At 45.7% G+C, this 13,248-nt stretch overlaps 1 long non-coding RNA gene across 2 annotated transcripts; it reads right to left on the minus strand.

Moving 5' to 3' along the window:
• Positions 1-5,445: 5,445 nt before the first annotated feature.
• LOC123619818 (uncharacterized) lies at positions 5,446-9,147 on the minus strand. 2 transcript variants are annotated; one of them, XR_006728551.2, is made up of 3 exons: positions 8,665-9,147; positions 7,633-7,927; positions 5,446-7,530 (listed from the first exon to the last, which is right to left on the minus strand). It is a non-coding gene; the product is annotated as an uncharacterized LOC123619818 (long non-coding RNA). The 2 variants fall into 2 exon arrangements; XR_006728550.2 differs by lacking the exon at positions 8,665-9,147 and having other exon boundaries at positions 7,633-8,651.
• Between the last annotated feature and the right edge of the window lie 4,101 nt (positions 9,148-13,248).

Consider the following 13,248-nt stretch of genomic DNA (forward strand, 5'->3'; position numbering starts at 1 on the left):
CCTAAGTGTCTAGAAGACACTAGAAAGAAACTGATCCAAGTAGGTGGGGAGAGAAGGAACTTCTTGCCTCTTATCTGCTTCCTGTCACCTTCACCCCAGTACTCTGGCCCAGTGGTGACAGTACATTCCAGTTTCCAACTTCTTTCTTTGCTCCCACAAACAGCCCAGTTACACCGTCCAGAGGTCCTGGAAGCAGCTGGGTCTTGACCCTTCCTCATTAGCCTGAGTCCCACCTCTTCCTCCAAGTTTCCAGGCCTAGGGTGGCACCTGCCTCCTACAGTTGCACATCAGGATTCCTCAGGGTACCGTTCACATCAGCACCTGTGAGCCCAGTCCCCTATGTTAAACTCCCTCTTCTAAAGTACCTGATGTGGCTTCTCTTTTTCTGACTAGACTCTGACTGATGGGACATTAAGACATTTCACTAAGGGTCACAATCTGCCCTTTGAAAACTGCCTTCCAAGATTCTCTCCACAAAGCCCTCTGCAATCCAGCCACACTACTGTCTCAGGCTTTCCCCCAAACCCTACCTGTTTCTCAACCTTCTATGACTATGTTCAAACTACACTGTGAACTTCCTGAGTGAAGGGGCTGTGTCTCGTTCATTTTAATCTCTCTCCTTCACACCCCCGCCCTTTCCTTACCAGGGTCTTGTGCAGTCTCTGACACGCAACAAGGGCTCATAGAATAAGCACATAGAGGTATTAATTCATTCGTTATGCTGAATATGATGAAGAGGTGATTTAGTGAATGGATTTCTGGCATTGGGCACAGATATGTGAGGTAGACACTGAGGGAGGGTCTCACCTACGCCACACACACCACATGGCCAGGCTGCCTCCCGTTCGTCTGAAAGATTAAGGGGGCATGAATATGCCCTTAAGGTGTTTTATATATTAACTAGGGAAGCCCAGGAGGTTGAGGCATAAATCTGAGCCACAAGTACGTTAAAATGCTAATCGTAGTTTTGACATCTGATCTTGTAAGACACGTGCCCAACCATAGCGCTACTTCAAGTGCACAAGGGGAGATTGCCACGACCAGCGTAATGGGTGGTTTAATCACAGCGTTATGATAGCACTGAGGATTCATTGTGTCCCTTTTGCTAAGAAAGTCAGGTGCTCCACTAGATTTAATATCAGAACCTGTAAGAGTCTCTGGTCAATGGTCCTCAGAAGTGATGTCTCCAACAGCAAACGGGGAAGTGTCTCAGCTCCACCAGACGCCAGAATGTTGCACCAGGAACACCGTCTGCAGCATCTCCTTGGGGAGAACTGGAGAAGGCAAGGCAGCTTCTGAACACGGATTATAAATGAGTCATTTTGCAAAGCCACCTTTGCCTTTCATTTGGGTCTCTAGCAAAAACAAGTAAGAAAACGATCCCCGATCGGTCTCAACGCCCCAGAAGTTAATGGGATTTTCATTTCCCCTCCAGACAGGTGGAGCGACTTCCGGCCCATCAGCTTGTTCCGGTTTAGTCTCAATAGGGTGCAAAGGACAAACCCCCCGCTACACCAGTGGAGCAGATAAGGAGGTGCTCCCGTGAGGAGTGACGAGAGGCCCCTCGTGGGGCCCCCAGAACCAATGTCATGACTGCACGGCTGCACCCCGGCTAGAGGAGGGAGGGGGTCAAGATCTAGCAGACCCAGAACCCCTGCCACGAGAATGTGGGGGTCTGCCCTCGAGCCCTCCACACTGACAGTCACAGAAACTCCTGCCCCTCTTTTTCCTCTTACTACTAACCAACAACACTGCCCTTGCTTCAGGTGCAAGTTCTTAAGGGAGAAGGCATTTAATCAGACTGGCCCATCACTCACATGGTCTGTGGCCATCCTGTGACGTGGACCCACTTCCCCAAAGGAGTGTAGGTTGTTTGCGTGTGTCAGGGGGTGGGGTGTGGTTCACTAAGTGGAAGCAGCTGTAGGAATGGACCTAAAATGCATCACGGGTATTTGGGGAACATTTTTCTTTCAACTGGAATACACATTTTATAGTTTAAGATCAACTTACTAGCATGTTTCTTCCCAAATTCAAATGTCCACAGATCAGTTTATCTCATAAATATACAAGGCATGCCTTGCACTGGAACACAAGTCACCTAGAAGCTTATTTTTATGTATTTGGAAAATCATCTAGTTACTTCAATGGAAGGCCATTGCACTGCGGGCCTATTATTGCCTGATAATACTCCGTACTGTGCTGAACTGGCTGTCATACAGAGATGGTGCGTGTTGCCAGGGGACCCAGACCCTCCTGGAGGAAGGGGGAAGATTCCCTTTTGCAATTCTGGGCCTTGTTACGCCCTGCGATGGCCTGAGATGCTCCCAACCAAGTCTCCACTGGAAGCTAGTGACACCAAAGAAAAGAATGAGACCCACAAAGGGCAGAAGAAGACGGGCCTGGTACCCTAACTCAAAGCAAGGATCTAAGGTTGCAGGGTCTGGGACTAAATCTGGAAGCCCCCGGAGGCCCAGCCGCCCTGGGATGGTGGTTTGGGAAGAGTGGCTGCAAGTGTGTGTGCAAACGGGAATGTCATGACAGCCAAGAGGGAGGCCCCCAGAGAGCCCACAGTCTTGGAAATTTTCATGGAGGGGCGGGAAAGAAAGACCTCTAAAGGAATATGGTGAGGGTGGGGATAGCTCAGTGGTAGAGTGCACACACGAGGTCCTGGGTTCAATCCCCAGTACCCTGTTTAAAAAAAATTTTTTTAAGGGAGATGGTGGAATTCCTGCTTCCTAGACAGTTAGGACCTTCAGCAACTAACTGAAAAGTGAGAGAAATATGACCATATTTTCCCTCCCAGTTGGTAAAGCACATCACATGGACTACAAGTACATAAATATGTCCTAGTACTCCTAAAACAAACTCAGTTCAGACTTTTCAGAGATGGGATAAGTCAACACAATACTTCATAGAATGCTGATGAAAGAATTTTACCTTTTTACCCAGTACATGGAGTGCAGACTCACAGGATATTACCCAAACTCATCTTTATTTTGGTCTTCCACTGCCTCTTTACGATGCATTCAATGGGAACAACTTTACCTGATCCTGGTTGGAAACCAGCCACTCACTGTTAGGGACTGAACAATCTAACGATGACTTTAAGTCACAGACACAATTTCGTATCATAAATTTGACTGTCTGTCCCCACGTCCTTATCAAGCCAGATCAGCATCTGCCCGCTTTCCGTCTCCTCGCTGTCCCCAGACTCCAAGCCCAGTGATTACCGTTCAGACCTGGGGGGCTTGGGGGTGGGATGGGAAATTTTTACCAAGATTGGGTGATTTTATGATTTCATGAGGGTCTTACCAGAGTTCATTCCTGGGGACTGTTCCCCCGCAGACTCTTAACCAAAAGGCTGACGAGGATAAAGGAAGTGGCTGCAGAAGCACCCCGCTCCCCGGTGAGAGGACTGGGATTCATGACACAGAAACATCTTCTAAATGCACCTCTTGACAGACTCACAAATTCTCCCTCTATTTCCTTTTAGAGCTTCTATGTGTTAGAGACATTCAAGACGGATGGAATCCACTTGGAAAAACTTCTCGTCAACTCTATGTATAACATGTGCCCCACTTTGGCATCTCATGTCTATCCTGGTGGTGCTTCAGTCTAAACCTCAATTTTAAAAATCCAGTTATACAGATTAACAATTTTTGGCGCCATTTGAAGTTATTATTTTAGCACCACGTATATTTCCATGAGTTAAGCCAAGTCATCCCCTTCATCCAGCTTTACTGAGATAAAACTGATGAGTAAAACTTATATATATTTCAGGTGTACAATGTGACGTCCTGATATATAACCAAATTCAAGCCAATTAACACATCCATCACTCACATAGTTACTTTGTGTGTGCATGGTGTGAACATTTAGGATCTACTATCACAGCAAATCTCAAGTACACACATTATTAACTGCAGACACCGCGCCATATATTACATCTCCAGAACTTACTCATCCTACATAACCACGTCGCACCACTTGACAATGTACACCCCATTTTGTGTCTGGCTGTTTCACTTAGCGTAATGTCCTTCAGTCTCATCCATGTTGTCACAAATGGCAGTGTTTCCTTTTTTATGACTGAATAATATTCTATCATCTACACACACGCGCGCGCGTGCACACACATACATTTTCTTTATCCATTCATTCATCACTAGTCACTTAAGTTGTTTTCATGTCGGGCGATGATGAATGGTGCCCTAATGAACATGAGAGTGTAGATCTCTCTTCAAGATACTGATTTCATTTCCCTCAGCTATATACCCAGAAGTGGAATTGCCAGATCACATGGTAGTTCTATTTTTAATTTTTTGAAGAATGTTTATACTAGTTTTCATAATGGCTGCACCATTTTACATTCTTACCAACGGTGCACAAGGCTTTCTTCTTCTCCACATCCTCCAACACTCATCTCTTGTCTTTTTGATGACAGCCATCCTAACAGATGTGAAGCAACATCTCATTGTAGTTTTCATTTACATTTCCCTGATAATTAGTGATATCAAGCATCTTTTCATATACTTGGCCATGGGTATGTCTTCTTTTGAGAAATGTCTGGTCCTTTACCCATTGTTTTAGTTGGGTAGGCTTTTTGCTAATGGGTTGTTTACGTTCCTCGTATATTCTGGATATTAACTCTTTATCAGATGGGTAGTTTTTTCTCTCATTCCACGGATTGTCTCTTCACTCTGCTGATTGTTTCCTCTGCTGTGCAGAAGCTTTTCAGTTTGATGCAATCCCACTTGTCTGTTTTTACTTTTGTTGCCTGTGCTTTGGGGTCATCCAGAAATAAATCCACACATTTACAGTCAACCAATCTTTGGCAACAATGCCAAGCACACACTAGGAGGAAAGGATAGTTTTCAATAATTGACACTTTATTGAATGTTTACAATGGTGAATATTCACATGCAGGAGAATGAAATTGGACCCTTATCTCACACCATTCACAAAAATCAATTCAAAATAGATTAAAGGCTTAAATGGAAGACCTGAAACTATAAAACTACTAGAAGAAAATGTAGGGAAAAGCATCTTGACAATTATGGGCAATATTTTGGGGAGACATCTAATTTTTAATGTGTTTTCTATTTAACTTATGATATGTAATGTATGTACTTGACATGATTAAGCCAAAAAGTAATCCCCCAAGCAGAAATTGGTTGACCAACATGCACTGAATGATTCCTCCATGTCACTCTTGGCAGTGACCCTGCCAATGCTACAAAGCACCCATGACCTAAGAAACTCAAGGACATTTAAAGACCAGTGAGACCCAATAGTTGACCACAGCTTCATCCCTGAAACTTCAACATGTATGATTGTAGTAAATATCATAACCTGTTCAATTCATTAGGGAGTGGGCAAATAAAACAACACAATAGTGGGGATTTGTAGTCCTAGTTCCTTTTCATTAAGAAATAGATATCACAGTTCACCATTAGAAGGATAGATTTATTTTGAAGGGACAGTTTACAAGAATGTTTACAATGGTATAAAATGTTATTTGAGAGCACATGGATAAATTTTGAATGTAACGCCAAATACCAACACCTAAACTTTTCACTGTAAGTATCAAAATTAAAAAAAACTTTCCTGAATTTACTGCACTGTATTATAGTCAAATATAGAAAAACATACAACAGTAGCAAGTATTTTTATAATCCCAAGTAAACATAAGTGGATGCAGAATTGAGACAATTTTAGTGTGTCTGGCGATTTGACAGGCATGCAATTTACTTTAATCCAGTTGGCCTGTTTGTATCTTATTCAGGAGACAGACATGCTACAACTATATCTGTATATTTTTCTTTACATTTTTAAGCTATATGAAGAAAATGCAGAGAAAGTCCACAAGGCAGAAGTCTTAAAAGCACACATCTCCAGTTGGCATAATATTTCCATGACACCAGATATCAGCTCACCTCTTGCTAATGTTCTCTCTCAGGAGATGACAAAGACAAGTCATGATATTTAATAACACTTGCAAGCTGCTCATAAAAGGGATTCAGGGATGAAAATGTTCAAAGCCTCCTTAGGAAACATGTGATAAGCATGAACCTTTTGCTGCTGTGGTTATCAAAGGTAATCTTGGCTCAATATTTTACCGAAAGTTACCAAAATAATGCAGTCCAGGATTTCTCCACCTGGTATTGGCACTACTGTCATTCTGGACCAGATAATTTTTTAACATGAGGGGCTGTCTCGTGTTATACGAGGTCCAGCAGCATCCCTGTCCTACCTACCAGATGCCATTAACACCCCCTCCCACTTGTCACAATCAAAACATCCCCAGACACTGCCAAATGTCCCCTGAAAGCAAAACGGCCCGGGTTGAAAACCACTAGTGTATACTTCCCTCAGGCACAGAAGTTAAACACTTTGTAGTTCACTTTGATTCAGTTCAACCAACAAGTTTCGCGTCTGCACACACCATATGCCGTGGTAGGCACGGGGCTTTCGGGCTCTCGGGAGAGACTGTTAAGCACAGAGGGGTTTAGACCGTGTGCTCTGGAGTCCGACTGCCTGGTTTAAATTCAGACTGCCCCATTCACTAGCGGCCTAGCACCTTGAACAATTTGCTTCATCGTTTTAAGTCTTGGCTTATTCATCTGGGAAATGGGAGTAATAATAGCACCTGCCTCATCCAGTGGTTGTGAAAAATCAGGTGAGAGAATAAAGGTAAAGCACTTAACACAGTAAACACAGTGCCAGCACACAGTGAGTGTCCAGTAAATGCTGGGAGAAGCATGGGAAGAAGCACACAAGAAATCAACAATGGTTGCATCATCCTTCCCCAACGTCATCTAGAAAAAGCAAAAAGGAAGTCATTTGCTAGCCTCGCCCCAGCTACTGAGAAAACAGATTCATTTCAGATACAAGTGCGTGCATGGACATGCAAACACCCATGCGTGTGACTGTGTGGTTTTTTAAAGACTCAGTCCATAACATCTATGTTTTGTTAAGATGTCAAACACATTTGCAGATCTCGGCCCAACCAGCTTACATAACCACCATACGCACCCCCCCAAGAGAGGCCGTGATTCCACTGCACACGTGGAATTCCACTGATCCCTGACCCCCTCCCAGGTCCCTCCTCCGCCCCCAAACTCTGAGGTCACTTGGTTCAACAAACCATTCAACATTGTAACTGTGTGTTGGTGAGTCTGTTTCCCCCACTAAACTCTGGGCACTTCATGGCGCACTTAATAGGTAGAATAAATAAATAATTTGATTGACATTTCATGGAATTGAATATAGCTTTTCATTTTAAAGGACGGATTATCACTACACCAGCTTCAAATATTATTTAATCCTTCAAGCCTTCTGAGCAATTTCACGCCGTCCCAGCACATCACCTAAATGTGAAAACAGCCAATGCCCGGAAGAACAGAGCGATCGCCCCTCGGGGACCAGGTGTGTGACTCTCATGTAGCTTGGCCTCTAGCTCTCACGATAGATGAGGATAATATTTATTAAGCACTTGCTACGAGTCTGTCTACTGGGGACGACCAACACCTGCAAGACACAATGAGGAAATGAGACCCTGAGAGGCTGAGGGGCCCCCCAGCGACCCAGAGCAGTGAACGGCCCCCCTGCCCGAGCGCCTCCACCACTTACTGAGTAAACACTCCTTTCTCACTGCTCCCGTTTACGCAAGGCTGTAGGCATCCTTGAGAAGCCGTCTCTGGGCACATCTAAGGTCTTCCTGTTGGAAATTCCATTGTCTGCACGGGCACCAGGTTAACCTTGCTCATGAGTTAGAAGAGCTCCGCGATTTCAGTTTGCTCCATTTCAGTCACATTCAGAGATGCTGCGTTCCCCGGGGACCTTTCTTCTCGAGCTTTCTCGGTGCTCAGTGGAGTGCTGTGAAGTTTCTTTCCTAACAGCCATGTCGGGGGCCCTCACGTCCTCCCTGGAACAATGGGATAAAAAAGGTGCACGATCTGTTTCCTCCTCACTCCCCCTGCCAAGAACGCGTTTCCCAGGCCCTGCACTGCGTTCCCGTCCAGAAACCACAACAGACTCTTTAAGGCTGGATGTGAGAATGCAAAATAAAACCTGTTACCACAGGAAGAAAACCAGGTCTTTGATTCATTCACTGGGGCTTGCCTGCCCTCACCCAGGGGGCCATGAGCATTCAGACCAGTCTCTTAAGCCCCTGCAGGTTTCCCACCTACAACCCGGGGAAATCTTCCAACTCCAAGACAGAGAACACATGGGGTTTGCGCCAACTTTCTTCAGCTCCACCTGCGCCACCGGTTCCAAAAAGGAAAAGAAGTAACCTTCTTTCTCAAAGTGTCCATGCCCTTAAGAACACAGGGTTGAGCAATCTCTTAAAAAAACTAGTGGCCCTCAAAACGAACAGAAGCATTTTGGTATAAAACGGCTTGAATAGGAAATGTTGAGAGTGAGCCTCAGTGTAGAGAGAGCATTTATGTAAATGCTTTCCACTGAGATCGCCTGTGCTTTTAAAACATGGGAATGTTAATAAGGAAAATCCTTTCTTTCTCCAATGATTAAAAAAAGTCTCAGGTTATCTCTAGGAAATACGGAAATAAATTAGGCCTTAGAAATGACAAGAATTGAACTTCAAATCAAATGGCCCCACCTTTGGCTGTTAAATTTACACACATGCACACACAACCCTACCTGAATATAACTATGTGCTGGGTAAGCAGAAGAACAGATGGTGTTTGATTTCTTGTATTTGTAAGAAAACCACTGAATTAAACTGAAAATCGAGTCTCACCAACGCTACTTTCTCAAAGCCTCACCCTCAAACCATCACCCTCACTCTCCAGCTGGTTTGTCTGAAAGAACTCCCACCCGAGCACTTCCATTAGAGACCCGGAGCTCCGGGAGGAGGTCCAGTGGTCCCCACACTCAGCGCACGGGCCGCAGGCATCGTCAGACACCGCCTGGAGCTGCATCCACAGCCACACTGCCAGGTCCACGTCTGTCCTCTGCATTGGAGGCTGAACTCGCCCGTGTTCACAGCGGGGTCCCTGCGGAGCGGCCACACCTACAGACGCGGGCCCCGCACATCCCTCCGTCCCCGGACCCAGCACCGAGCAGCTCTGCCCTGGAACGCCATCAAAGCCAAGCCGCTGCCAGCACTGCCTCTCCGGCCTGGCTGGGCCCCTGCTCTCTGAACGCCCTCACGCTGCCACCTGCCATTTCCGGGAACAGAATTACCAAACTGGGCTGCGCGTAAATACGCTCTGAATTTTATTCCAGTCATTTCCCGGAAGTCATTTTTTGCTTGTTTGTTTAGCCAAAGGGACAAAGGACAGAACATAGAGAAGGAATTGGAACATTCCCTTGATGATATTTCAGTGAATTGGGGGCCTGGATATTCTGAAGAAAGTTTCCTCCAATCTAGTTATTTCTACAGACGCACAATCATCCCTGGTCACTGTGAGTGGACGTGTACACATGCAGGTGTAAATTACTCATGAATGGTTGTACCCAGATAACACACACACACATTCTTTCTGAAATTTGTGGATATGTAGCGTATTTTAATTTAGGAGGGAAAGATTTAAGCATGGCAGTTAAAGAGGAAACATTTTTAAAGTTAATCATTAGTATGAACATCACCACTTACCATAACTCTAATGTTTCTAGCTGTGTGGTCTCCTAGGTTTAAAAGCATTTATCAGCACCCCAGTAAGGAAAGCAAGTGTCCTGACCACCGCAGCAGGAAGGCATCACCTTTCAGCTTGGCCCAAGGAAAGGTTAATCCTTTGTATCCACAAATGGACACGCCTAGGCTGGCATGGCTCTCGACTGAAGGTAGATGTGAGCCTGGCCGCTGCCCTCGGGCTGCTTCCTGGCCACTGAGTGGGGGGATGGGTTGGCAGCAACGCAGAGAAGAGTGTTCTAAGTCCTGGAAATCAGCCGTGGGCGCTGCTGGAGAGGCAGTGCTTGTTCTGTCTGGTGTGGCATCGGCGCCAGACCTCGGAGGGAGGGAGGATGTCCACCAGCAGCCGGGAGGGGTGCGGGAGAACCTCGAAGGGCTCCGTGAGTCCTGGGCAGCGGGGTGGTGGCAGCTGTAACTAAAATGGAGCATGAAGTGGGCCTCCTGGCACGTCTCAGTGGGGGTCCAGAGAGGGGAGCAGAACCAGGACGAGACACATGCGGGATCCCGGCAGGATGGAGCTCCACGGCACAGACAGGGTTTCTTCTTTCTCTGAGGAAGCCTCAGCCCTGATTTTAAACCAGTGGATTCAGTCAGATCCTCCAAGATCACCTCCCTTACTTAAAGTCAGCTGAGAAAGGACTTTGATAACACTTCAGAATCCCTTCGCAGCCACACGGAGACCAGCGTTTGATTGAACAACCGGGACTGCAGCCTCACCAGGTTGACACACCACCATGGGGGGTTATTACTGCTAACGTAGGCGAGAGACTGAGGCACAGGCTGCCTGGGTCTGACTCTGGCTCATGCTGTGTCTGTACACAAGCTACTCAGCTGCTCCGTGCCTCAGTCTCCCCACCTACAAAATGATGCTATGTACTTTATAGATGGATTACCAGGGTTAAACCAGCTGACACACGTAAAATGCTGAGAACAATATTGAAACAGAGCAAGCACTCAGTGAGTGCTTTCTATTTAATAATTATTATTACTGTTATTTAAGGGACACAGGTGAGACAGTGCACATGGCTAATATGACAAAAGCTACTTTAACAGGTTGTTGCAGAGCCAGGATTAGAGTTGAGGATCCAAGGATCCAGCCCCTTGGTAGCTGTTTATTTAGCATCTGTTGTGTTTGGCACTGTGCAGAAATGGAAATAGAATTCCCTCCTTGCTGAAATTGCATTCTTGCTGAAAATGTCAGACAGACAGACAGTAGCCAACCATGCATCTACATGTCAAAAGAAAAGAATAGAAAATGGTACCTGGAGAGCTCAGATGGGGAGAGATCACTGCCCCTTGGGTCAGTCTGGAGAGATGCCCTGGGGAGGAGTGAAATCTGTTCCTCTCCGGGGCTTCGAGAATGGGTGGGGGTGGAGGGGTGGAGAAGAGGACAGAAGGACAGACAGGAGGGGATGGCAGCATGGGAAAGAAAAGGCACAAAGGCCAGGAACATGATAATGGCACTTGGTTAACAAGAAAACCCCCAAATTCAAGTCTTCCAAACTAGGTACTAGATAGCACTGCTTCACTTAGGGAAGAATTAATTTACCGTCTTCAGTCTTTGTATAGAAATCCCAAAGCACAGTCTCACAAGCTTAATACCACATCCAGAGATTAAAACACCTTTGTTCGTGGTTTTTTCTTCCATGGAGTTAGGTTTCTCCTGGTGTTTCTCCAATGCTAGGCTTTAATTGAAGAAACAGATACAGCAGCTGATGCTCTATATTAAAAAAAAAAAAAAAAAAAAAAAAAAAAAGCCTCACCCGTCTGGCACAGCTGAAGGATTTTATTTTACAAAACCTACAACCAGAAAACATTGGTTTCATTGGTTTTGCCTTTTGTACTAGAGATGTGATGGAATTAAAGGATTCAAGATCGCAAAGCCTTCATGAATAATTTAGAATCCTCAAGCCCGGCAAATATCCGTGTGCTTTCTCTGTGCCAATATTGAGCGCTGACATTTGAAGAAGGTTTAACGGGGCTGAGTAGTCCTTAACTCAGAATCGTCTTCAACCACACATACCCTGCATATGCTCCTCTGAGCTGCTCTGTGTCATTTTATGCCTACAGTCTCAGAATTAATTCATTTTCAGTGTGACGGGGTCTACACAATTTATTGTAGAAAACACTTAATGGACATTTACGTAGCACATCCCAAATGATAATTCATTTTTGTCCTCATTACAAAAATGGTATTAGGCACCATTTTTTATTAGGTAGGAACCATAATGATGCTCCTTATGCAAATGAGGTAACAAAAGTGCTGGGAGGTTGAGTCCCTTCTCCAAGCCATGCCCCAAGGAGAGGAGGGCCTGGGATTCAGATGCAGGCTCTCTGGCCCCTGAGTCTCTACTCTCAACCATTACAATGTCTGTCATATTGGTCATTAGGAGAGTAACAGAGGCACCCAACGGGTATCATAGCTTTTCTGCTACGTGCTCGGGAAGGGTCAAGACTTTGGGTGGATCTCTGCCCAATTTGGAAAGTCAGTGTGAATCCCAGCTAGCAGTTATTCTTCCCATCAACCTGGGAATAAGAGAAAATGTTCTCCATTACCCCAGCAGGGCAACAACAAGGGACAGAACACTACAAGCTGACACTGCCAAAGTGCTGGACCAGATCTATAGCCCCACGCTGAGAAAAAGGCATTGCCAGCGCTAAAAGGAAGCAGTGGGACAATTTACAGCTCATACCAGACGAGCAGCCTCAAGAACCCCACCAGGAGATGCTTACTATTCTGAATAAGTGTTGAATATTTATCAGTGCAGACGCTGATTTCCCCTCAAAGGTCATAAAGGGCCTTGGACAAGGAGGTGGCCCTCCGAGTGCAGAGCTGCAGGCAACGCAGAGGAAAGGGCCGCCCCAGCCTGGAGCACGCGGGGGAGGAAGAGGAGCGCAGCCCAGAGCGGCAAGCGCGCTCGCCGGCTGCCCGGAGCTTTCGCCGCTTCCTCCATGTGAAGGACTCAGGAGTTCGCACCAGACCGGAGCTGGGTGTGACCTGTCACCCAGGAGGCCTTGTGATCATTAAGTCGGTACAGGAAGAGAAGCTGGCGCAGTGAAGTCACATAAAACAGAAGCCAGTATTTCATAGCGATAAAAACCAGTAGACTGGGGTTTATCTTGAACTGAAAACCACAAACACAAATCTGTTTTGTTTACATGTAACATCATTTCAGGTTATTGTTAAACAAACAACGCATCAAGCATCAATGGAGGGAGATGTCACAATATGATACCTATCTTTTATATTCAACTTCCTTGGTACAATCAAAAGAGGCTCAGTTTTGCAAAAGTCAGAGCACTTCATCACTGCTTCCAAGGGTCCCTCATGATCCTTTAGAACATGTACCATGTGACCGTCCTTGTCAGCGGGCTACTTGTCACTTGTCAGCTGAAACAGCTCTATCAGCTAGATGCTCGCTTTTCAAGGCCTATCACTAGATTGGAACAGCTCCCCACCATCATTTTCATCAGCTTCACATAATCCCGCCTCTATTGCAAGACCCCGATTTCATTTTGCAAATGTTTTGTATGCAGAACAATGTCTGATGTACTAAGGACCATGATAAAATAAGGAACGTCGTTTCCAA

Source organism: Camelus bactrianus, chromosome 8, assembly GCF_048773025.1.
Source record: "Camelus bactrianus isolate YW-2024 breed Bactrian camel chromosome 8, ASM4877302v1, whole genome shotgun sequence".
In the NCBI taxonomy this organism is placed as follows: Eukaryota; Metazoa; Chordata; class Mammalia; order Artiodactyla; family Camelidae; genus Camelus; species Camelus bactrianus.